Raw genomic sequence first — 23642 nt, 5'->3', positions numbered from 1 at the left:
TGATTTTAATTGCCAATGGGACTGTGGCCACTTCAGTGGGAGATGAGTTCTGATAGCCTGTTAGGGAAATGAAAGGTAGGAGCAGCGACCATTTACAAAGCTATGGGTGTAACCCTTTCCTTGTACCTTCATAAAGGGATTTGCCACTTAAGCTGTCCCGAGCAGGTTGTGTGGCAGACTTTAGCATGCAGGTAAAAGACTGTACTTATGCACAAACAGACGTGCGCTGCACAGAAGCAGTTCTAGCCACACTTCCAGAAATTCTGTATATTTTGTTTAGTAATTATACCCATTTTCTCCTCTGAAAGTTCAGCGAGGCAGAAGGCTAACTGAGAGTACATTGGCTGGAGTAATTCTGGGCTATCAGTTAAACAAGCCATCAGTTAAGTTTACTATCAAAGCACTGTCCCGAATTTTACTCCAGCTTTTGACAGCTCTGACTGTGGCTTTCCTGTTCACAGCCTGCTCTTAGTGTTGCTCGATCTCTGGCAGCTGGAGCTCTCTTTGTTTTTGCCTCTCTCTTTGTCAAACTCTCTGTCTGTGCATGTCACTTTTCTCTTTTTGCATCTTTTTTTCTTTCCCTCTTTTCCTCGTACACCCTTTTTGTGATTTGTGATTGACCAGTTCCACCGCCACCACCTCTTGTGTGCATCCTACACATACCTCTCAGGGACTGCCTATACTTTATGTTCTTGCTTACACAAAACACTCATGTATTGTACTTGTAGATATTTCAAATCTTAAGTTTTAGTGAAGTCAAACCTTAAAGTTGCAAGTAGTAAAAATGCTATCTTATCACCTGTGTCATTCTATGGTGTCATAAAATAATACTCACATATACACACATATAAACATGCTGTGGTAAAAAGGCACGTGTGTGCATGTTTATATACAAATTAAAAAGAACTTGTTCATCCGTTCTCACTCCATCACTGTCTCCATTTTTCTTTCTCTTTGCTTTCTTTTTAGTCTTTTAGGATTACAAGGCCTTGTGAATCCAGTCTAACTCTTCGCTCAGTTATTTGATCTAGATTTAGCATTATGATATTCCCCATCTCAAAATGATACTTATTTTAAATGACACAGCTCACTGCTGGGAAAATGAAACCTCCATAGCTGCCAGCCCCTTTGGATGTCCCTGTGAGTTTATTAAAAGCACCAGCTTCCCTGTACCAACTCAAATCTGCACAGCTGCACGAGTCTGAAAGAATACTAGAGGACAAACATCCTTAATGTAGAACAGAATTCTATATCAATATCTTTTCTTCAGCTACATAGGTTATGACCAAGAGCCCTCCCAAATATGTATAATGTAAAAAAAAAAAAAAAGTAATTTCTGCTGTACAGGCTACACAAAGAGAAAGAGAAGGACTGATAGGTTGCACGGATGTTTTCTAAACCTGACGTTGGATTTCAAGAGATATGACACAGGTCTTATCCCAGTGAGTGACCAAGATGCCCAACTAAAGAGACATCTGCTGTATTTCCCAAAATAAATGCAGTTTTGAAATGGGTTTCACAACTGACACTAAATGCACTGACGTGTCACTGAGACCAAGAGACAGTCTGATAGTGAGCAAAGCAAACTTGGACCAAGACGACAGAAAAGTGACAAGCGAGTTGATGGCAATTCTTCACTATCACTCTGCTCTCACCCTTGGAAAAAAGGCAGATGTGCAGCCAACATAAATAAACTCTCCTTTAAATGGAGGATGTCACAAGAAGTTGTTTTTCCCCCTGTGGTAATGGCTGCTGTGCGGAAGCTGGAGATGGGTTTAAATCCCTGACCCGTCAACTCCTTTGCTTTCAGTGGCCTCAGTGGAACTGCTCCAGATGAAAATGGGGCCAGAGTACAGACACATGAATGACTGTTTGTTTGGTGGTCAGACACAATCAGCAACTGAGTGACCCAGTTAACAGGGTAGTCAAAGCGATGCTCAGTTTGATTCATGCATGGCTCTTTTTGTGTGTGTTTCACACTTTCTTCATGCCTTTTTCATGCTTTCCTTCATTAGTTATCCTTCAGCGGAAAGATAAATTATGTGTAAATGTGGATGCTAGTGTAATTATTATTATTTTACTTTTTTACTGGAGATATACCGTCTTTTGTTTGAATAATTGCCAGAGTGCTTATAAATGGATTTCTTTTTTTTCTCCCCAACCTCCCTCTCTTCTGCTCCAGTCTCCTTGGTTGCGGGTGGAGGGTAATTAGGTTTTCTAGGGGATTGAGGGGTTCTTACAATGCTTACCAATGGCAGCAGGCAGGCTAGTTCTGGCAGGGCAGAGAGGACAGAGGGCTGTGCAGGAGCCTGGCACTGCTAAACCTGATGCTGACTGACAGTAATGAGGACAGCCTGCTAGCCAGGACAGAGAGGGAAAGGGAGCAGAGGAGAGGAGGCCATGGTCCTCCACTACACCTCTCAAGACCTCTTATCAAAGCTGCTCTGCATGTGCACAGAGCAAACAACAAGTGTGCACAAGATTAATGTGTAGTAGGTGGACCAAAGCAAATGCATTACGGGGCTGTGTCACATCAGTCTTGTTTCACTTTCACTACTCCTGAACCTTGTGAAAGGAATCAAAAATAAAATCACTTTTTAACTGTTCAAAATACGGTATGTTATAGCAGCAGCTTTGTGACTCTTTCTTCAGTTGGTGGAGAACAAGCCTTTACAGTAGAAGATAAGATGATGTGAAAGAAGAGAGGGTACAGATATCCTTGTTAATTGCTACAAATATTTGTATGTATTTTGTCTGTGTTGCAGTTAAGTTATACGGTAGTAAAAATATCGTGTTTGGTTTTCCAGAGGTTAGAAATGACAGTGGCTTTGTTCAGCATAAACCAAGATTGACTCTGACCTTGGTTTCTCTGCAGCTGTAGCACTGCAATGCAATGATGGGGCAGGTGGATTAGCCAAATTAATGTTCTGTGTTATTTTTATGATATAGACAAGTTTTCTCAGGTCTCCACCCAGCTAATGTGAGAAACCTAAGATTTTGAATGAAGCGGAGGGGCACTTAACTTTGAAAGTCATCACTTCAGGGAGTGGCTTTAGCAGCTTGAGAGGCCGATGAAGAGCGCATTTCTAATTTTTTAACAGTGACCTTTTTGAGATTGCGTTTGAATGAAATACTGGAAATAATTAAAAAGGGATGGCCAGCTTAATCAGAATGATGAGTTCCATTGTGTTGTCAGACGCATCACCTTGCTGTCCAGTTTTGAATTCTCATTACTTCTCACCACCTTCACCCCCGTGTTTCTGCTTTCAAACATGCTGTCTGGGATTTGTACAAGAGTGAGATATGCCATCCACAGCAGGAGAGGTTCAGGTGTGTCAAGATGTGTGCAGTTATCACCCACAGACATAAGCACAGTATGAGAATATCTTTCATGAATCATATAATAAATGTTTCAAAGTACAAATTGCACCATATGTAAAAAATGTCCAATGCCTTTCTATTATTCCTGATTATGATTCAAATCACTTTAATGCAGATTTCAATTAACATCATGGCTAATCTAAATGTTTTGTACCTAACCAGCCTATAATAGTATGAAACCAAATCAATGCTAAGCTTATGCAGTATACATTACATCCCGAGGTTATTTGTAATTGTGAAAGTAAAGCTAGAATCTGATGATTTTGTGTTAGACGTGTCCGTCTGATTGCCTGTCATGCTCCCTGAAGTGTTCTGCCATGATTGGATCCAGTTGTCATTGTAGAGTAAGATATTGGAATCTCACAGGCCAGATTGCTCTTTCTCACTTTGACGTTGTGTGACAGTTCACGCTCTGTAGTTTATGTGCTGTCCATTTTTTTCCCCCTCCCAGATTAAGAATGATATTTTTTCAGCACAACAAGCCTGTCAGCTTATTAGTTGTGCCATTGTTGGTGTTGTCATTAATAGTGATACCCAGTAGCTTTTGTTGTCTTTTTCAGCTTGTTTGTTTGCAGCATGTCACTGAATCCATACTCAGGCCTTAAAGAACCTGCAATGTTATGTGCTTTAACTAATTGGAAAAATTGAAAACCACTACTTAGCGCTTGAATCACGTGACTACTTTGTTATACTTCATTGTGGGGGTTTGCTATTCTTAAAACCAGTTTAATGTTGTGTTTTGTCACTGTTCCCCCACAGTCAATAGAGAAATACTAATAATAAGTGAAAATGACAGGATAGACAGGAAATAACAAGCAACAAACAGAAATATATTCTATGCTATAATTATGTAGTTCACAACTTGCACTATTCTGCTTGTCACTCTCAGCAGCTATGTGATGTGCTTTTCGTGTTGTACACCTCCAAAATATCTTTACTAGAAGGTGGTTTATCTATTGTCACTGTCGCGATTAAATCCCATATAATTAGCTGGCTACATTTATATTTGACACTGATTGTCTGTTTAGTTGAAATCTGCCAAAATGATAATCTATTTGTTTTACTTCAACAGATCAGTTTTGATAAAAGAACAAAAGGTTTACTGGATAGAAGTGTTTTTAACAGTAATTACCAAACATGGTGTAATAGACGCTAAGATGTTTAGTAGTTCTGAATCAGGAGGCCAATTGCTTGAGATAAGAATCATACATCCACCGTTCAGCCCTTTTCTATCCTCACACCGCATTTCTGTGATTTCCACCTGATGTGGGAGCTACTGAAAGGCTAATGTTATGCTTGTACTTTGCCCAGGCACTGCTTAATAGCTCCCAAATGGCCCCAGTGGCAGAATATCTGCATGGTATTGTTGCAGTAGGAACAACTAGATAGAATCTGAGGGTTGAGCTGTAACAAAGTCATATGCAGGGTGGTCTTCAATAACGGTGACTTTGTGTTATCACCTGCTCCGGTTGAAGTTGCATGTTTATTTTATAACCTGCTCCAACAGTTGCAATGAGTCACATTGTGTGACTAAAAATATACAAAATGTATAACACACCATGTCTTTAATACTGAATTACTGCATCTAAGTCAGGCTGCTAAAGAGCTTAGCTGTTCCTCTGCATAATGCCTCGGTCCTCAGCTGTGACCTTTCTCTTCTGCGCATCATTCACGATTATACTGCTGACATGTTGGCTCATGCCAATAATTTTTCATTGGAGGCAATGTCAGCCACATCATATTTTATCATCTGGATAAATTTGTGTTGTGTTTTCATGTGGGCTCTCTATAATTTGCATTTGCCTGTTTATGTGCCTGTCCTAGATATTAGATTTTACATTTAATTTAACTCAAAAAATAATTCAGATGTAAACACAGTCTGGCAGTAGTAGGGGAAAACACTTGCGATTTGCTACATGAGTGATATGTAACATTAATACAAAAGGTGTGTATGTATAAAAAAGGTGTATTCACATAGAAGAATGTGTGAATGTGTGCAAGTGACTGTGTATAATCAAGCCATTAAACATTAAACACCTACTTCTATATAAAAACGAAGCATTAAATTGACAATGTGTCTGCATAGACCGAGAACGTGGTGATCGCACACCACATGGGAATGAATGCGAGGAGGGACACATTATGAAAAACGATCCTTCTATGTATGATTATTTGGACCATTTTGACTTGTAACTAAATTATAGGTATTGTTGTATATCAATGAACGGTTCTCGAAAACTAATTTTTACTGCCAGATATAATCGTCAAAATAAATGCATTTCATGCTTAATGAAACTGTCTCCAGAGAGATGTTTTTTTTTCCCAATGCACCTTAAACAGTACTTACTTACAACTTGTTATATTTGAGTGCTTTGGCTGCAAATAATAAAATAGACCTTGTGTCAAAAGTAGTAATTTTTGCGGCTGTGTTTTATTTATTTATCTATTTTTTAAACTTTGGAATTAAATAAGAATAGAGCTACTCTGTGCAGAACTAAGTGCTCAACAGGCATGTAATGGAAGTTTAATTAATGTAATAAGTGGTTGTTATAGACAGAAAACATGTTTTCTTTTTTTTTCACAATAGAAGTAAACCCTTGGCTAGATACTTTCTGCACTACATATGTGATGCTGCTATTTTTCTCAACAGAATGCCAAACAATAAAATAATCATAACCTCCATAGTAACATCCATTGTTAACACAGTTATCAGTCTTTGAGTCTGTGAATGTGTCACTTGTTTCTCTCAGACTTGCTACATCCCTTCCACTCATCACGAATACTAGCCGCTATTTTTTTTTTTAAACAAATGAAATGCGACCTATATGCTCTCAATTTAATTGAAGCCAGTACATAACGCAATTACTACACATTTTCCAGACTTAATGTTTGTGTCAAGCTTGGCTTTTGAGGTTGGATTTATTGTGCCAATCGTGTGATTTCAATGTTTCCAGCAAAATTAATTGAACCTAAATTGGATATCATATGTCTTGGCAGCACAACTTTGCAACTTATAGACATCAGCAGTTTTCCTTTGTTCTGAAGGTTTTCTTGAGCCAACAGTGTGTACTTTCATTTATGGTGAAACTGTCTTTGCCACTCGGTGGGAAATGAGAAGACCTAATTGAAAGGGCTGTGATTGACACTGGCCCCTACCTCATCTACTGGTAATTTATTCCTTCTAATCCAGCCTCTTTTGCGACCACACAGCAGGTGTGCCACTGCTACGCCAGCATCTCTGGTCACGAAATTACCAAAAATGTGTTTTTGCATCTACATGCTCTACATGTGGTAGTGCAATAAATTTGCACCACAGCCTGTGCTTTCACCTTTATTCATTACACGGAGACCCTCTTTGACACTGTTGGGAAAATGCAAAACAACCCCACAAATAAAAACAAAACTCTTTTTCTCTGTTTCTACTGAAAAGTGGTGGAGATTGAAATAATTAAAGAGAGACAAGGCAGCAGGTCAAGTCCAGCTTGTAACTGCTATTTTGTGGTTTAATTTCCCAGTGTTATCATACAATAATGAAACATGTTGACAGATTCATTTCCTAGTTGCTATCGCCCAAGACCGTTTTGTGATTTCTAATTGATGGCTACATACAGCAATTTTATAGCACTAGACAATTTTATAGCACTTTTAATTAGACCAACTTTGACCTTCTGTTCGCTTTGCATTTATATTACTCCAAATTATTTTCACCTTCTTTCCTCATTAACTTATGTCAAATAATACAGCATATAAATCCATACATGCACTGTATGAAACGAATTGATAATGCTCTGTTACTTTAATTGTGTGATTGATTACATGCAATTAAATTATCTATGAAATGTACACCTTACATGCTCTTGACCCTAGAGAGGATTTCAAGTGAAGGACTTGCACAACATCGAAAAGGATAAAATGAGTGAATAAAAATACCTCAGTGGAAGGAGGCTGTAACAATCACTTAGCTGACTAATTGACTAAAATGGGGAAGCCCTTACATACGTCATTAGGGAATACAGGTGCATGAAGATGCTCCACTCAGATAAATCCTTCGTATGGAACTACTTAATCTCCCATGTAATATTGAGCAGATGTGTGTATTGGTAAATGAATAAACACCAACCTCAGATGAATCTCAATTGACAGTGTGCTCAGTATTCATTTGGACTTCATCCACTGGATGGAGATTGAATATGAATGAACGTGCATGTCAGCTCTTATATGCAGTGCTGGCAGCCATCATCAGCCAAATCTTTAACTTCTTGAATCTTGAAAGTTTTGAAATATTGCTCTAAAAACTCATATTATGACTTTGAATAATTTATGCCAAGACCATGTGGCAAAACTTGGCTGAGAACCACAGACAGTCCTTGTCTGAGACAGTCAGGTGCTACCATGGATTGCTGTTTTAGGAATTTGCATCCTATGTAAATCTCTATCCAAACGGGGACAATTTAGGCAAGATAAATTGACACCAGTAGGGAGAAGAGAAATACCGAGCCTGTATTTAAACCCAGTGCAGTATAACAAACAGAGTGGACAATTCATTACATTATTGCATTTATTACAAGTGGAACTATGGCAGTGAAGACCAGCCAAGGCAGACAGGCAGACAGTATCTATGCTTTTTACTTGATGCACCTCTCTGCTGCTAAAAGTTGACCTGTAGTTAGCATTTGAATGCCAGCAGCTAGTCAGTAAACACGTGGGTCTTTTTGTGTTTATTTACCTCGTGCAGAAATTCTATGCTTTTTTCTTTCTTTTTTTTTTTTTTTAACCGTAGCAGTCCACTAAGAAACTTGGCATTATTGGGAAATATATATGGCACCTTTTAAAGGAGCCTCACAGTAATGGAAAAAGAAAGTGGGGGAAAAAAATTAGGAGTAGACGAGTTATGCACTCTGCACAATTTGTTTTGAGCCTCAATCACCAATTTGTGCTGTTTTCTGCAGCGTGTAAGAGATACACACCTATAAGCCACAACATTAAATCCATCTGGTGGTCTTAATGTTGTGGTGGACATTTAATACTGGCTATGATCGACACGTCTCAAAACACACAGTGCATCCCAGCTTGCTGCGTGAATGCAGACTGGTGGTAGTGCGCATGCTGTCCACCACAACATTTAAAAACCACCGGGTGCATTTAATATGGCTCATGAGTTCGTGTGTTTGTCTGTGTCCGAAGAGTTTGTCTTTCTGTCCAAACGTCTGCTCTATCCACCTTCTTTGCAGTATTGGAGTCTTTATCTGCTTGGTTGACTTTTTAACTGGTACACTATTTAATTTCCTTACCTGCTTAATTGAAATTCACTTTCACATCTTTTTCTCTCTGTCTCTCTCTCTGTGTGTGTGTGTGTGTGTGGCGGATATTAGTGGAGATGTATTTTCACTCTAAAAGTGGCAAGTGATGGACAGGATCTCACAGACAATGCCTACCCTCAATCTTTTTGTCTGCTGCACCTGTCTTTTAGATACCTTTCAACCTTGTCTCTTTCTGTTTGCTCTCTCTTCTCCAAAGTCCCTCTTTCTCCTGGATTGCACCGGCTTGATAAATCTGATGCTAAATTTAGAGACATATTTCTCAAAGTCACCAGCACTAGAAAGAGCAAAGACCACAGACAAAATGGCTTCTCTAATCCATGTTTATCATCTTTACTATATATTGTATATTTTAAAAATGTGAGGTCATCGCACAAATTGCCTGCCCTCTTTTGTCTCACTGTTGCTGCCATAACTTTTTCTGCCTTCGAGTCAAATGTCATTGGCTACATTCTTTGTCCTAAAAGGGTACTTTCAAACTGACAACAGATTCAAATTACATCATTCGGCTCAGCTGGGTTGTGCTTCATGAAATTAAAGCTCGTTTAAGTTCAGATAGAATATCTTGCCATTTAAATTGCACCCGCAAAATGTGCTGACATTGAGTGCAGCCTTCAATCCACTCCTCTTATTTTCCAACACTTTGTTGGACGTAACAGAGATTCCAATTACACCACGTGTTGCTGAAGTATGTGTTGGGGTTTGGCTGCACTTTACAAGCTTGGCTTCTCACACTTTTGTCAAGAGACATGCTATCCACAGGGTGACACAAATAGAAACAATAAACTGTATAAAAGTACCTGAACAAAGGCATGGGTACATACAAATTCTGTAATCTTGGAAATATCATTACACTTTTTGGCGTGTAAAATTTCTTGTTACGAACTCTGCAGATGGTGCTAGGGCCTGTAACCAAACTGATCATAAGGCAAAGAACCAGGGAGCACACGGTATTACAAAATACAGCAGGAGTGTGTCGAACATGTCTCACAACCAAAGTTACAAGTCACACTTTTCAATGATACATTACAGTATATGTCAGTATGTTTAAAAGTCTTTTTGACTGGAAGAGAATCACAATAGCTCACAGGACATGTAATATGTGAGTGGAACTGCGGAGCAAATGCACAAGATTTGTCCAACCACATATATTTGTTTGATATTGTTTGTCTACTTACTAATTCAGACTGTATGCTTTCAGATCGTCAGACCGTTCTTATTTGCATATTTGGTTGGAATAAAAATATTAAACCGTGAAACAGAACTACTTATGGCAAGCTTTTAAATTAATTAAAAGGAACATTGCCACATCTCCTAAATTTCAAAAGCTTCCTAAACTGATTTCACACCCATCCATGGTTTATATTGTGGTTTAAATTGCTTGTTTTATTTAGTGAATTTTGTGAACAGGGTTATGCTTCAGAGGACAAATGACAACATTTAACCCAGTGACTGGACCCTACACTCGTCCATGAGAGGGTCAGAAATGACCCTTGTTAGAATCAACGTGTTTTTATGCCACTTTTGTAATTTTGGTAAAAATAATCATTTGTATTGTAAGAATGATTTCAAGTTTGGAATAATTTTATTCTTCACCTTTTAAACGTTTAACATTTTTAAAATATTTGAAAAGAAAATTATACAACAAAAAAAGAACAATGTCTACATCCATTTTGTGTGTGTGTGTGTGAGACAGTATGAGACTCTTTTCTGGCCTTCTTGTCTCATCACTTTATTCAGTTGTGACAAACTATCTGTCTATGGCTGTGATCATTAAACACAGGTACATTATGATCTTTCTTTCTTTTGAACAATATGTAGCTATATAAATAAATGCACGCACACACACACACAGTACATACATTAATGTTGGCTTAATTTTTTTACCTCAGAAATGTGTAAAAGAATATGGGTGATTGTCTGTGTATTCCACAGAATATTTATTTCTGACAGTCAAAGAACCTGAGGTTCCCATGAAATTCCATAGGAATTGAATGCGGGTCATTTTTGACCCATCTATGGAAGCTTAGGGTAGTAATACCAAAACAACAATTTTGTAGAATGTATAAATGGTGCGTCATTTTTGACCCACTTGCATCTAAGGGTTTATTATGTAAAGCTCATGTTTGCAGCAAAATATTTTGTAATTAGTGTGCAGTTGCTCTATGCAGTAAACTGATGGATCCATTCACTGTACAATACAGTGCTTTGTGAAGTGTAGTGACTAAAGCGGTAAAGTAATGGCTTGGACAGAAGACTAACCCCTCTGTCTCTTCTCACTCTCATTTTACCCTGTTGTTTTCTCGCTCTTTCCCACCGCTTTTATAACTTTCTTATCTCCCTGTTGCCAGTAATGCTTCTCTTTTATCCTCTCCTCTATAGCCTGTCTTTGCCTTGTGTTTATGTTGAGTTTGAAGGCTTGAATAATGCTTCCCTGTCCAGCAAAGTGGCACCCTGCAGTGGCCCTCCACCACAATGTACTGTACTTTTTTTTTCTTTCTCTTTTTTTTTTTCTGAAGCAGAAAGAGTAATTAGTTTGCCATTCGAATTTACTGTGTAATTATCCAGTGGATTCTGAAACATATCGGGTGTCTCCACAGGTAAAAATTGTCAGTCTTTAAGAAAGTAAGGCCAAGCAGGTATTTCGCAGAAAAGCTTATTGAACATCTCAACATAAAAAGCAGTCTGAATGTTTCACCTGAATGTTTTTTTTTTTTTTTTATGGAATCAGATAGTCAGGATGAAGACATTTATTGTAATTTTTACAGTTTCTGACTCTGGATAACTTTCTAATGCTTCTTTATTTAGATTTTTAGATGCTGGGGCCATCATTGTTTAGCATTTTTGCTTTTTGTCGATAAATGTGTTGCTGCTCAAATACATGGGTTGACTAATTGTTAGTGTGCTGTACTTGAACTGACATTAAGGAAATTATCATAAGCACGAATCTTCCTTTTTTGGGGTGGCAATAATGGCTGAGAGGTTACTAGTCAAATAGTGAGCAACATTCCCATATGTTGTTATACACCTCCTTGAAACGAATCTGTTTAGACTGAAATTTTTCAGCATGAGAGCAAAATCAGTGTTGCCATTATGAGTAAATTGTGGGAAAAAGGAATAATGAAGAATGAAATAATATGCTGCTTTAAAGCTCAAGTTTGTCTGAAAATGTCAAGTGAAAATAATAAATAATATTTTTAATGCAAAGTGATGATTAAAAATCCATAGGAAACAGGTGGGACATTTCTGTAACCAAACACTTACAGACAGATTATTTGATTAGACTGGTTGTCAGTCTGATTTTTAATTGCACCAAGAATGCATTTATATTCACAGTCTTGCCTGTGAGGTGTAGTTTTAGCAGATGTGAGGCTTGCATAAAAAACTCTGCCTTGTACTTTGCGTCTGACATTTCCCGGTCTTTGATCGATGAGCTTGCCACTGGCTCCTCCACTCTGAGCAAGTCCTTCTCCCTCAGTCACTGAGAACTCCACAAGATGGTGAGGTTAGCACCTATACTTAAACAAGGTTTTAAGCATAACAACTCTTCTTCTCTGAAGATACTGTGCTACATATGGCAGTGGAGGAATCGCTAGTAGCTCTGAGTTTTGATGTGTCGTTACAGTTAGTGATTACATGGAATGAATGGATGCATGATTTTATTGCAACAAGCCCAAGTTTCTCTGTATTGGCGATAACAAGTTATCGTCTCTGACGTGTGTTCGTCCAAATCCCAGACAGTATATCATAGTATTTCTTCTGAATAAGTCTACAGTTCCCTGGTATTGACATGTTGTAATATAGTCCCCTCAAACTCACAATACAAAAGATGCAGGCAGCTCTGTCTAAAACCACTGGCGCTGCCTTTGTCAAGTCTTAATGTAAAAATGTTATTTGGTTCCTTAAAGTGAATCATCATAATTATATTTCATTTTGAGGTAATTTAGACTTAAATCTCTGGGTTAAAATTGGAATTTGTTATATAGGAAAGGAAGCAGATTTAGCGGAGTAATTCCGAGAGTTCCCACCATTATGCAGCAGCGGTAGTGTTTGTGTCAAATGCTGCTTCATATGGCATTAGAACGACCTAATGAGCTTTACAAAATCATTTTAATTCTCACATTTAGTCCATTTGCGTTATTGTTCAGAAAATGTCCTTAGTGACACACTTGCACAGTCTATAGTTTCAGTTAATCAAAACGAAGACAGGTTCAGTTAAACTCAGCACCGTTAAAATATACAAGTATTGACAGTGGCAAAGGAACAGATACCAAATGCAATCACTTCTGAATGCCATAATTTCATGTTACCTTTTTAAAATAGACAAATGACATCCAGTACATAATAGCCTTAAGGTTTTGAAAATTATCTTTTGATCATTGACTTTATGGCGCTTGCCCCAGTGACCGACAATATGAGAGCATTCTGCATATGCACACAAACATATTGGTTGTGGCAATTACATTTTTAACAGATCAAACGGAAAGTAAATACTTTAATTTGGTCCTCATTTTGTTAATTCTGCACTGAGCATGTGTACATATGAAGCGCACTGTGTTCAGGTGCAACAGTGTGATGCACCAATTTTGTTTCCTGGAAATGAGATAAAATCATAATCACAATATTGAACAAAGTAGTCAGGATTATCCAATTGTGTAAGCATAGGTTCTAACATGTTCAGTCACAATGTGACCCATTTAAAACCTTGGAGGAAATCTTGCCCACATACTGTTAAGCAACAAGCAGCTGTACAAAGACTGACACAGTGTATGCTGCTTTGACTGTTTATGAAAACACAGCCTTGAGGAATTACACAGACAATGAAACTTCCCCACTGACCTAAATCTAAACTAAACTACATGCTGTTACTTATGTACAATATATAAAATCAAAGTTTATAGGCAAGTTTAATGTTGTCACTGTTTTGCTTTTGTGGTATCAAAAAGAGGCTGTACGTGTAGAAGCAGGATTTGCAGTGTAGTTCAATAAACAGCACCTTTGGCCTGCACAACAGACAAAAGGACGGGAAGTTGTCTTTTTTTTTCCTCTTTTGTGTAATATTGTTTTCCCAACTCGGGAAGAGGGAGGCAGCTGAGAAAGCAAGGACAGTGAAGTTCTTTTTAGTCTTCTGGGTGGGGCTAGGGGCCTCGAGGATGAAACGGGCGGATGGGGAAAGTAAATGCCAGCACCCTGCTGTTCAACAGGCATGAAGGCCTTTTGACTTGGTTGCCATGTTACTGGCCTTTTGGCGCAGGTATCCTCTCCCTTTCTCAGGCTCACAGATGGAAGGGACACTCTTGTGATATGAGGAGCAGAGAAAGGACAAGAGAGGTGGAGGAGGAGCAGGGGCTCTGGTTTGTGGATGGGCCCTTCTACCTGTCTTTCCATCTGTTGCCTAAAGTGATAACAAGATTGGAGCAATTGAAACCACATACCAGATTCTCCCCAGAGTGTTTCCTCCTCCTTGAAGGCACGTAATGTTGGGGGATTGAATCTGTCAGTCTTGTGTTTATAATAATTTGATTTAGTGGCTTAAATAAAATTATATCATACAAACAGACCTCTTTCAGAAAAATGCAGATTGTGGTTTTCTGAACCTAAAGTAAGCTTTAATAATGGAGCCTGATGGGGAACTTACATCTGAAAGTCAAGGAGGAGCTGCTCAGGAGTAGTAGCACTGGAGAGAGAGTGAGCAGGCACCCAGGAGTAGTTCTTGACTTTATGAAGTCATGTGAAAATGGTGACGTGGGTGGATGTGTGTGTGTGTGTGTATGTTTGTAGGAAAGTTTAGTCAGCTTTAGATGCAAATGCTTTCCTTTACAAACACTAATTATTAATAACCCAAATAAACTAGCTTAATGAAAATGGATTCTACAATTTGTATTTGTAGTATAAAACTGTAGTTACTATTGACTTTTTCCTCAGTGAGATAGATCTCATAATGTGCTGTTTTAATATATCGACCTGCCTAGTTGCTAAATGTCAAGCGGCATGGGAAACAGTTGCATGTTAAAATGTTTAAGCTGTAAATGTTTTATTTACTCTTGTGCTAGCTACCAATATAAGAGTAAAGGTTGTAGCTGAATATTAATGTGAAAGCAACAAATAATGGGCATGTACACATTTAACCCTTGCTGATGCCAAATAGTGCATTTAGTCTTAAATGAACTTGACTTGCACACTGACCAATGCCACCTGGCGTTCTTAAGGCTGTGGTGGACAGGGGTCAGGATGAGAAAAATTGAATATTTTCTGTGATCGACAAGTTTCAGAATACGCAGAACACCTTGCTGCATAGGTGCAGAGCTGTCAGAAAGCCTACGTTGGCCTCTTTCCACCACAACATTAAAATACTAGTTGATCGGTCTGTTTACATGTTCAAAACATAGGCCTCCCCAACACTATTTCAGTACAAGGACCACTATTAGTTTACACGGTGAATTTGCCCATCAGTGGAAGTAAATGACAAAATATTTGGAGACACATTTCAACCGAGCAATGAAGAACGAGAGGCCCCGAGGGGAACGCATCTGACTTCAATTCAACTCTTGTCAGGTAGACGCAAAGCTGAAGGGCAAATGCAGAAAGACAGAGAACAAAACCAAGAAAGAAGATGAAACAAAACATGTAATTAGATAATATTCTACTGTAATTTTTTACAGACCCCATTTCTCCAAACCATTTAAAATATTGTTTAATACAGCTTATTGTAGCAAATACGTGATGATAAGATACCACACATTCCTTGTGCAATGTTATACTGGACTTCTCTGCCTGGAACTGATGCTGTTTTAATGTCTGTCAATAAAGACTTGGCTTGGTCAGTTTAGTTTTTGCCCCAGAACTAGCACGAATAATAACCCGACAGTGTATTTATGTCCTTAATCTTTGACCTCTCCCTTTTCCCTCAGAGTTGTGGCAAATGTTCAACAGGACAAACAAGAAAAAACAACCTTTGCCCTTCATATGTTCATGTGCTGCAGTTTTGATTATTTGTGTGATGTGTGTCCCTGTGTGAGTTGGACTGAATTTAGCTTATGTGTAATGCATCTAAAAAATAAAAAAAGCATGCAGAGCAGACGTGGCAGACTGATTCCTGTCAGGGCTGAGAGAATAACGTTAACTGGTGATAGCAGCCCTGTGATTCGTAATTTACAGTGAGTGTAAAATCCCAAGTGCTCAGCATTTCCTTTTAATAATGCTGTGGTTAATAAATTCCACGTCTCAGTTGCTTATTATATTGTATGTATGAACCTAAAAGATGCTGACTAAAACTGGGGAGCAGGTCATTCTAATTTGATCTAAATAAAGATTTTTCACAGTGGGTTATTGCCGTCCCGATCCCGATCATGCTTTATTCACAAATGACAGTTTACCGCCTAGAAGCGATTGTCTTGACTGATTTATTTTCACGTTTTATTTTTTCCTTTTGCTTGTCCGTTATTCCCCTTGACGCTGCTTGTAATCTTAGGGCAATAAGTCAATGTTAAACGAGTCAGAGTGCATCTGCACTTAGAGTTTTTACCTCATATTATCCATGGGACTAAGCTGAGGTGCTCTGGGAGTATTTAGCACTCAGCTATGCTTGTTGGAATTATTACTAAGGCTCAATGTTCTGTATTTCCCTTGTTAAAGAGTGAGAGAGAAAACGGTAGAAAAGGGTGAGAGGTAGAGGGAGTGCTGTGTTGTTGGCAACCACAGGCTATATCTGGGCGGTCTACAGAGACAGGCAAGCTTTGTCTCCAGCGTCATTTGCAGCTTAAACAAACAGGTGTGATGCAAGAGCCTCTCAAACAAACACACGGCTGCTCTTCAAAGTGGAGACAGGAAGAGACACTGAGCGAGGGGGAGTGAAGAAATAATGGGGGAGGCATGGGCAGTCAAGAGGAGAAAAGCGAATATGTGGAGGGGAGTTGAGTTAAAAAAAAGGCTTCTAATGCTGTATTTAAGTTATACATGGGGACTACTCTTAAAGTTTTCCTCATATTTATAGCTCTTAGTCCTTATTATTTTCATCATTTTAGCTTTCACAGTTTGGGAAATAAATTGGTCCTTGTTTTTTTTTTTTTTTTTTTTTTTTTCTCACCTCCACTAAAATTGTCAGTTTTCTCTCTCTCTTTCACTCTAGTGCTGACAGCCTCTTACCTTCTCTACTGCTTCATCACACTTCTTCCCTTCTGTCCCCCCCCCACCTCTCTCTCTGTTGCATTGTCACTTGAATCAGAAGTTGAGTGCTGGCTAAGTGAAGGGTTACACTGTGTGTCTGCTCTAGACAGGCCTGAGTGGTGCTGCACTGCTTTGCTGCTTTTTTCCACTGAGCCTTGATTCAACCCCTGCTGATAGGGGACCCAGGTTTTGCTCAGCCCTGCAGCCCCAGCGCTTGCCTGATGAGCAACGTCTTTTAGACCCTACAGATGTTAACCCTTAGTGCTTCTGTTTGTCTGTTCATCTCCATTTGGCAGATAAAGTGTTCTTGCATTTTTGTCTTGTTGTCCTTGCTCACCAGTTCCTCTGCCATAACAGTTTAAACTCACCTTCTCCTTTTCATGTCTACGTGATTGTTGCTCTTCTTCTCTGGCATATCATGAGTAAGCAAATGAAAATGCCTATGTCAAATGCCCCATGCTTCAACATTTAAAAAATAGTGTTTACTGCATTCCTGCATAAAAACACTTGTTATATAATTGACGGATGGGGACCTATTGGGATGAGTATGACAGAAAGTAAGCAGCAGCACCAAGACAGTGTGGCACTCGATGCAGGAGCCAGTATCAGCCCAGCCCCTCAATTACCCTCATTATTACAGTATGCCCTCATTGTGCAGACACTCTCACCTGGAGTGATATATCACAGACACAAGATTAGACTTGCTATGAGGAGATGGTGCGTTATACAACCCCAAACATTACTCATCCCAACCATAAGACTGAGACAAAACAGTAGGCAGTAAAACAACAAGTGTAGATCACAGGCCTAATTGACACTCTAATGCAAAGCATCATCCGAGCAGACAGATTGGGAAAAGGGTACAGGTTCTCCTTTTCACACCTCCTAAGCTCTTAGGCTCAGTAGAGGTTATTTTAGTGGGGGTATATGAGATATAATGATATGTCTGTAAGATCTGCTGGGACAAGAGGAGCGGGTAGTGCAGTAGAGCAGAGGGCTGATTTATGGGCAGGATAAATGATGCGGTGGGTGTCTGCCTATGTAATAGCACTGTGCTCTGCACGCTGCACTTTCACTCAGCTGTAGTTTATAGTGTGATGTGTGATGGGGATAAATGTCAGCTTGGCTTATCTAAGAAGATCTGATATGACTTTAAACTGGCTCCTTTCAAACACTTTGACATGTGTTCCAAGGGAATTTGTTAATGCCACGATGGCCAAATAGAAAATTGTGCCACAGTGTTCATAACTGCACAACAAGGTTTCATCATAGACTCCTTTTATTTTGCTATTAGAGCTTCTCTCATCTGTCAACAGGCAGATGATTATCCTTTTTTTTTTTTTCTTTTTTTTTTTTGATAATGGGTACATTTTCAGTAGCTAGATTTATTCTTTGATATTTATTAGATTGAGCATATGGGTCTAAATATCAAAACACACTTTGCCAGAGGCATCTTTGGTGTATCATTCAGCAGTTAAAGGAATTTTATATTGAAAGTTGTTAAGTTTGGTTATTTAAAAAAACACTGGAGAAGTGGATCCAAAGAGGCTTATTTGCTGCTGTGTCTATGCGCCATATTGAAACAGTAAGGGTAAAAAAAACAATTCTTAGAAGAATGCGTTGTATCTCTGTAGTCCGTGTGCACTGCTTAGCACATCCCCTCAGGCAGCTTTGGTCTTACTGTATATGTAGCAGTGCTTTGCTAAGATGCTTGGCGGGATATTAGCTACAGTATTTAACGATAACAGATGGTCACAATAAAATCGTGGTACAATTACCACCGTCCGCCAGATCGCCAGAGAGTGGACACAGGGTTGTGGACTGTGGCTGTGGATCACGCACATTCACACAGAACACATATTGAAACTGTGGTTTTGAAGTGTGTGTATTGACAATATCTTGCAAAAGGGTTTGTGGATTTCCTTAGGGGTTTGGGTGGATAAGCAGGGGTGACTATGGGGATTGTTGGTTTTTCTTTCCTGAAGCCTTGCCTCACACCACATGTATAGCCCTGCTTCTAACAATAGGCAAACAATTGGCTATTGATTTATTTTTCAGCTACTGCTAATTCTTCTCCTTGAATCGAGTAAAGCGTTACTGTCAAACGGTAAGCTGGCCTGTCACCACCATATACACCACTATCTGTTGCTAGTGGGGAGGATGAAGAACATGTTTCTCATATAATCCACTCCGCTCTTGCGATTTGTACAGTAATATTGAAATGAAAATCAGTAGGTGCCAAACAGTGCAGATGACCTGGTCGGTTTGCTTTCCTTGCAGTTTTGCTCTCTAATTTCTATGCCTTGGCCTCCCTCACACATCCTGGTAATGAGAAAATGTGCTGTTGTCTTTGTTTACTGAGCCAGTCTGTCTGGCTGCAGCTCTCCACATTGTTTGAATATAAACAGGAGCAAAATTATTAGCTCACTTCTAGTGTTCCTGCTAAGTTACATAGGCATACAGCATGTAGGGCAACCTAGAGCTCTTTACACAGTGTATACACACAACTAGTACACTGTATGTGATTACAAAAGTGTTTGTTGCTGTATAATTACAGAGAGACAAAATGCTAAATCTTAGATGATTCCGACTATGTAATGTGTGACGTGTCCCTTTTTATTGTGCTGATAGTCAGTGCTAATAAAACCTGTTTACAGTGCACATCAAACATTCTTGCTACCTGTGATTAAGAAACAGAAATGTCTTTGAGGTTGACACCAATTGTGTTTGCTGACAGTTTCAATTTAAACTTTCACGATTGTTTTTGTCTTCCTATTGATCTTTATGCACTTATGACTAACAATTTAAGCTAGCTATCTCACACTAGACTACACAGTCGAGATTAAATGTGAAGCTGGGAAATGGGTGACTTGGGATTTAAAATCTTTAATACATTTGCAAACTTGTTTTTGTATAGAAATGCCTCACTTTGAATGCGTGAGACTTATTGGAGAGGAAATTTGCCTGTCAAGATTATATCACTTTCTTTAATATATATCCTCTGCTGTTTCTCCAGGAAATTACTACTTTATTTATTTATTATTTATTTATTGTTTTATTAGATTTATTAGATTTTGAAAATGAAAAGCCTTATCAGATTTCCTATTTCTCTATTGTATAAACAGTAGAGATGGACCCCAGATTATGGTCAAAAATTAGGTTTCCAATCTTGGAGGCCTTGACTGTTCTGCAGTTTAATTGCGAAGCAAAGCACTGAATTCTTTGAAATGTGTCTACTTTTGTGGCTGTCCCCAGATCTGAGGAGGGTGCATTCCAACAAGGTCCAACAGGGCTATAGGACACTCCTGTCCTGGCAATAATTCACTAGGTTTTGTTATCACCTGATTTTCACCAGTTTGGTAGATAGAGAAACAGTGAAAATGGCAGCTAGATTTGTCTCACCCTTCAATCATCAGTGTGATGAGCACCACAAGCAGGAGTCATGAGGTGGTGGTGCTTTAAGCCAAAATAGAAGCAGGCTCAATGTGAGAAAACCCATTTAAAACACTCTTAGTTTGATAAAAAAAAATATTGATACTTCGTGCAGGTGCATCGATAACATTAAACAAGAGGAAATATTGCAATATTGCAATATAACACCATATTGATTTTTTTGTCCTAACCGTTTTGACACTATAATTTGGAAGTAGAATGAGGAAGTAAATGATTGGCCCTACATTACTTAAAAGAACCCTTTTACTCTATTTTTTATGACACCAAAACTCTCACTTTGCTGAATATATCTAGAGCCTGACATTGCTGGTTCTGCTTGACATGTTTTTTTTTTTTACCAGGGTGTGTTTAGTGAACAATATAAATAATACAAGTTATATAGTTACAGCAACTAAAAACTGTCAGCTGTTCTTTGTGGAACTATGTTTGAACTGTAATTTGGACCCTAATGTATCAAACACAACAGTGCATATCCATCTGCATGCATGTCAAAATATGTGCTAAGGGCATGCAGGGATGATTGTTTGAGCTCGAGTGAGGGGGAATGTAAATTGCTTTTTTATTATATTATGTAGCTCAGTTGTTATGGCAGTCATCCACGGACCACAAGGTCAGTAGTTCGATCCCTGGTCCCGCCCATATGTCGAAGTGTCTGACCCCCAACAGCCCTTTCCCATCCCTAACTGTGCAGTGCCGGTCCAAGCCTGGTAGAAATTGAGGAGGGTTGCGTCAGGAAATCAACATGCGGACAATGATCCGCTGTGGTGACCCTGAACTCATGGGATAAGGCGAAAGGACAAAAGAAAAAAAAAACATCCCCAATGTCCTGTTTTTGTCACACATAGTGGGCAGAATTTCCTTGAAAGGATAATAAAATTGCCTCGTACATGCTTAGAAGTTGTAGTTCGCTTTCTTCTTGTTATCCATGATGAATGTTAATAGTTTGTCTAGATTATCAATAGAGTGGTTTGTTAAATTGTGTTTTTAAAGTTTCTGAATAATTAACTTTTAAGTATTAGTGGGGACCTAATTTCGTTGACAAAGTTTTGTCTCATTGAAAAGTTACCAACTAAAAATATCTATAAATTAGTGTCTATTCAGTTTGATCTGTTGATCTCTGTTGATCCCGAGGGGCACCTGGTTTCCCACTAAGTGAAGGAAAATCTCAGCAATAAAATGATGTTTTTATGATACCCAGAAATACCACAGTAAGACCAAATAAACTATTAAGACTTTATGGCTTTAAGATCTCAGTAAGCAATAATAAAATGTTGATATTACATTAAAACTGTACATTTTTATGGAGATAGGCGTGATGTTTAAACTGCTCTCCTCCTCAGAGCAGGTCTTAACCTGCCATCTTAATCTGGTCTTTTTTGTAGTAGACTCTCTTTCCATTTCATTAGTTGATTCCTTTCACATGACAGATGCCCTCATGCATGCTGTAGGGAGCCTAGGGATACATGCAGCTGAATACCACCTGCAGTGTGAGTTTGTTATTTGAACCCATGGTCTAGAGTTGCGTTTCTGCCCTTCTCATGAGCACTCACTGCTCACCCTCACTGGCTCAGTCGTCATATTGTGGTTAGCAGTAGTGTTAAATTTGAAAATCCACTTCAGTTCTCACACTTGGCTCCTTTTATTTTTGAAGTGTGTGTCCATGTGTGATTGTATGTGTGCACCTGTGTGTAAATGTTAACTGTGCAGCTCTAAAACTCATTTTTAGTTGCTAAACATAGTTCAAACAGCCAGCTAAGTTATAACACTTCACTGCTGATTAGGGCCTAAAAAAATGGTAATCATTTTTAATCATGTGTAGACATTGTTTTGTTCCTTGATGGAAGGTGGGATATAAATAAAATTGATGTTGGTTTCTTCTACTGCAAACACAAAATCTGCCGGCATTATAATTTCTATTAACATTGTTCTGACTGTAGTAAACTTGGAAATATCTGTATTATAGCAGAACCAGGACTTGAAGAGATCTGAGTTGCTGTAGGGTTGTGTTGCATATGAATTTGAATGTGATATAGGTGATGTTTGATTGCATATTCCTTGACTCTAAAAGGTTTGCATGCCTTGTTTCTTAATTTGTCTCAGGGGTGGCCATAACGCGTCTGTAGTATGGCCACAGGTTTAAATGATGCTTGCTTGCTCACGAGCAGTGAAAAATAATCAATCCAGCAGAACTGTACTGTATTATGTAACCCAGGCTCAATGATCATTGTCAGACCTGCTTAATGAGGCTCTACAGGCCTTACAATCGGTTTATTCAATGATCATATTGTATTGTAAAATTTGTTTGTATATGCAAATCAAATTGGATGAAAATGTATTGTATTATATAGCCCAGTATCAAATATAACACATTGCCTCAGGGGGCTTAGCATCTTTACAGCTAACAACACACCCTGTCCTTTTTGAATAAGGACCCTGACCACCTTGGTGAAACAAGCTTTTCCTGTTGTCATAGAACTAGTGTTACAATATGTAGCCATACTTCCTGTCCCTGCAGGGTACCGTAATCCAGCTTTACCCTGTGCAGGCTTATAGGGTTAAAGCCCAATACTAGCAGCACATACAGCATAGTGAAACACGATGACAGCGGTAACTGACCCAGGGAAGAAAGGACAGACCTTGCAGATCCATGTTTAGTCACTGTTAAGGAAAAGTGCCTTATTGGATCCCCAACCTGTCTTTGCACCCACTTGACAGATGAATGGGACTGGTTCATCATGCATGCATATGCAATTTACAATGCACAGGTACCCATAGGGCTAAGAATTGATATAGTCTGAATTTACTATATGTATGTGCATTTTGGTGTATGTGAATATATATGTTTCATATATGTATGAGGGATGTCTTAATTAGGCCTGATCATGTGCATTTATTTTACAAGTATGGGCTGTTATATTGTTATGTGTGCAAACAGTTTAATTTCACAAAGGTTTAAAATACAAAATCTCGTCAAAGTGGTCGCAGTCAAAGTGGCTTTAAGCATTCGTGACGCTCTTAACCATCTCTGAGGTTCTTGGTGAATCTGTCATGCATAGTGGTCTATAAAGTGGTAAATGTGAACCAAACCTTTTCCTCTGCAGGTTTTCAGAGCTTGATGTACAGAGATCTGTTGCCACGCCTGAATTGATAATCATAGCATGCAGTGATCCTAGCATCTATAGTGTCTAAGTGTTCTGTTAATGAGCATCTGTAGATTTAAGGTATGTGTCATTGGACGTCGGCTTAACTACATCACACCTTTTTAAAGGTTAGGACAAATAAAGTTGATGATTTAAGTCATTTCATGATGACAAATGACAGATG

At 38.8% G+C, this 23642-nt stretch overlaps 1 protein-coding gene across 14 annotated transcripts in view; it reads left to right on the top strand.

Moving 5' to 3' along the window:
- The window catches only part of LOC137108899 (RNA-binding protein Musashi homolog 2), a 220982-nt gene that overhangs the window by 16335 nt on the left and 181005 nt on the right, over window positions 1–23642 (top strand). The gene's annotated exons all lie outside the window — the stretch shown is intronic.

This window comes from Channa argus, chromosome 24, assembly GCF_033026475.1.
Source record: "Channa argus isolate prfri chromosome 24, Channa argus male v1.0, whole genome shotgun sequence".
Classification (NCBI taxonomy): Eukaryota; Metazoa; Chordata; class Actinopteri; order Anabantiformes; family Channidae; genus Channa; species Channa argus.
The sequence above is the reverse complement of the archived record's forward strand: the minus strand, read 5'-3'. Positions and strand labels throughout refer to the sequence as shown.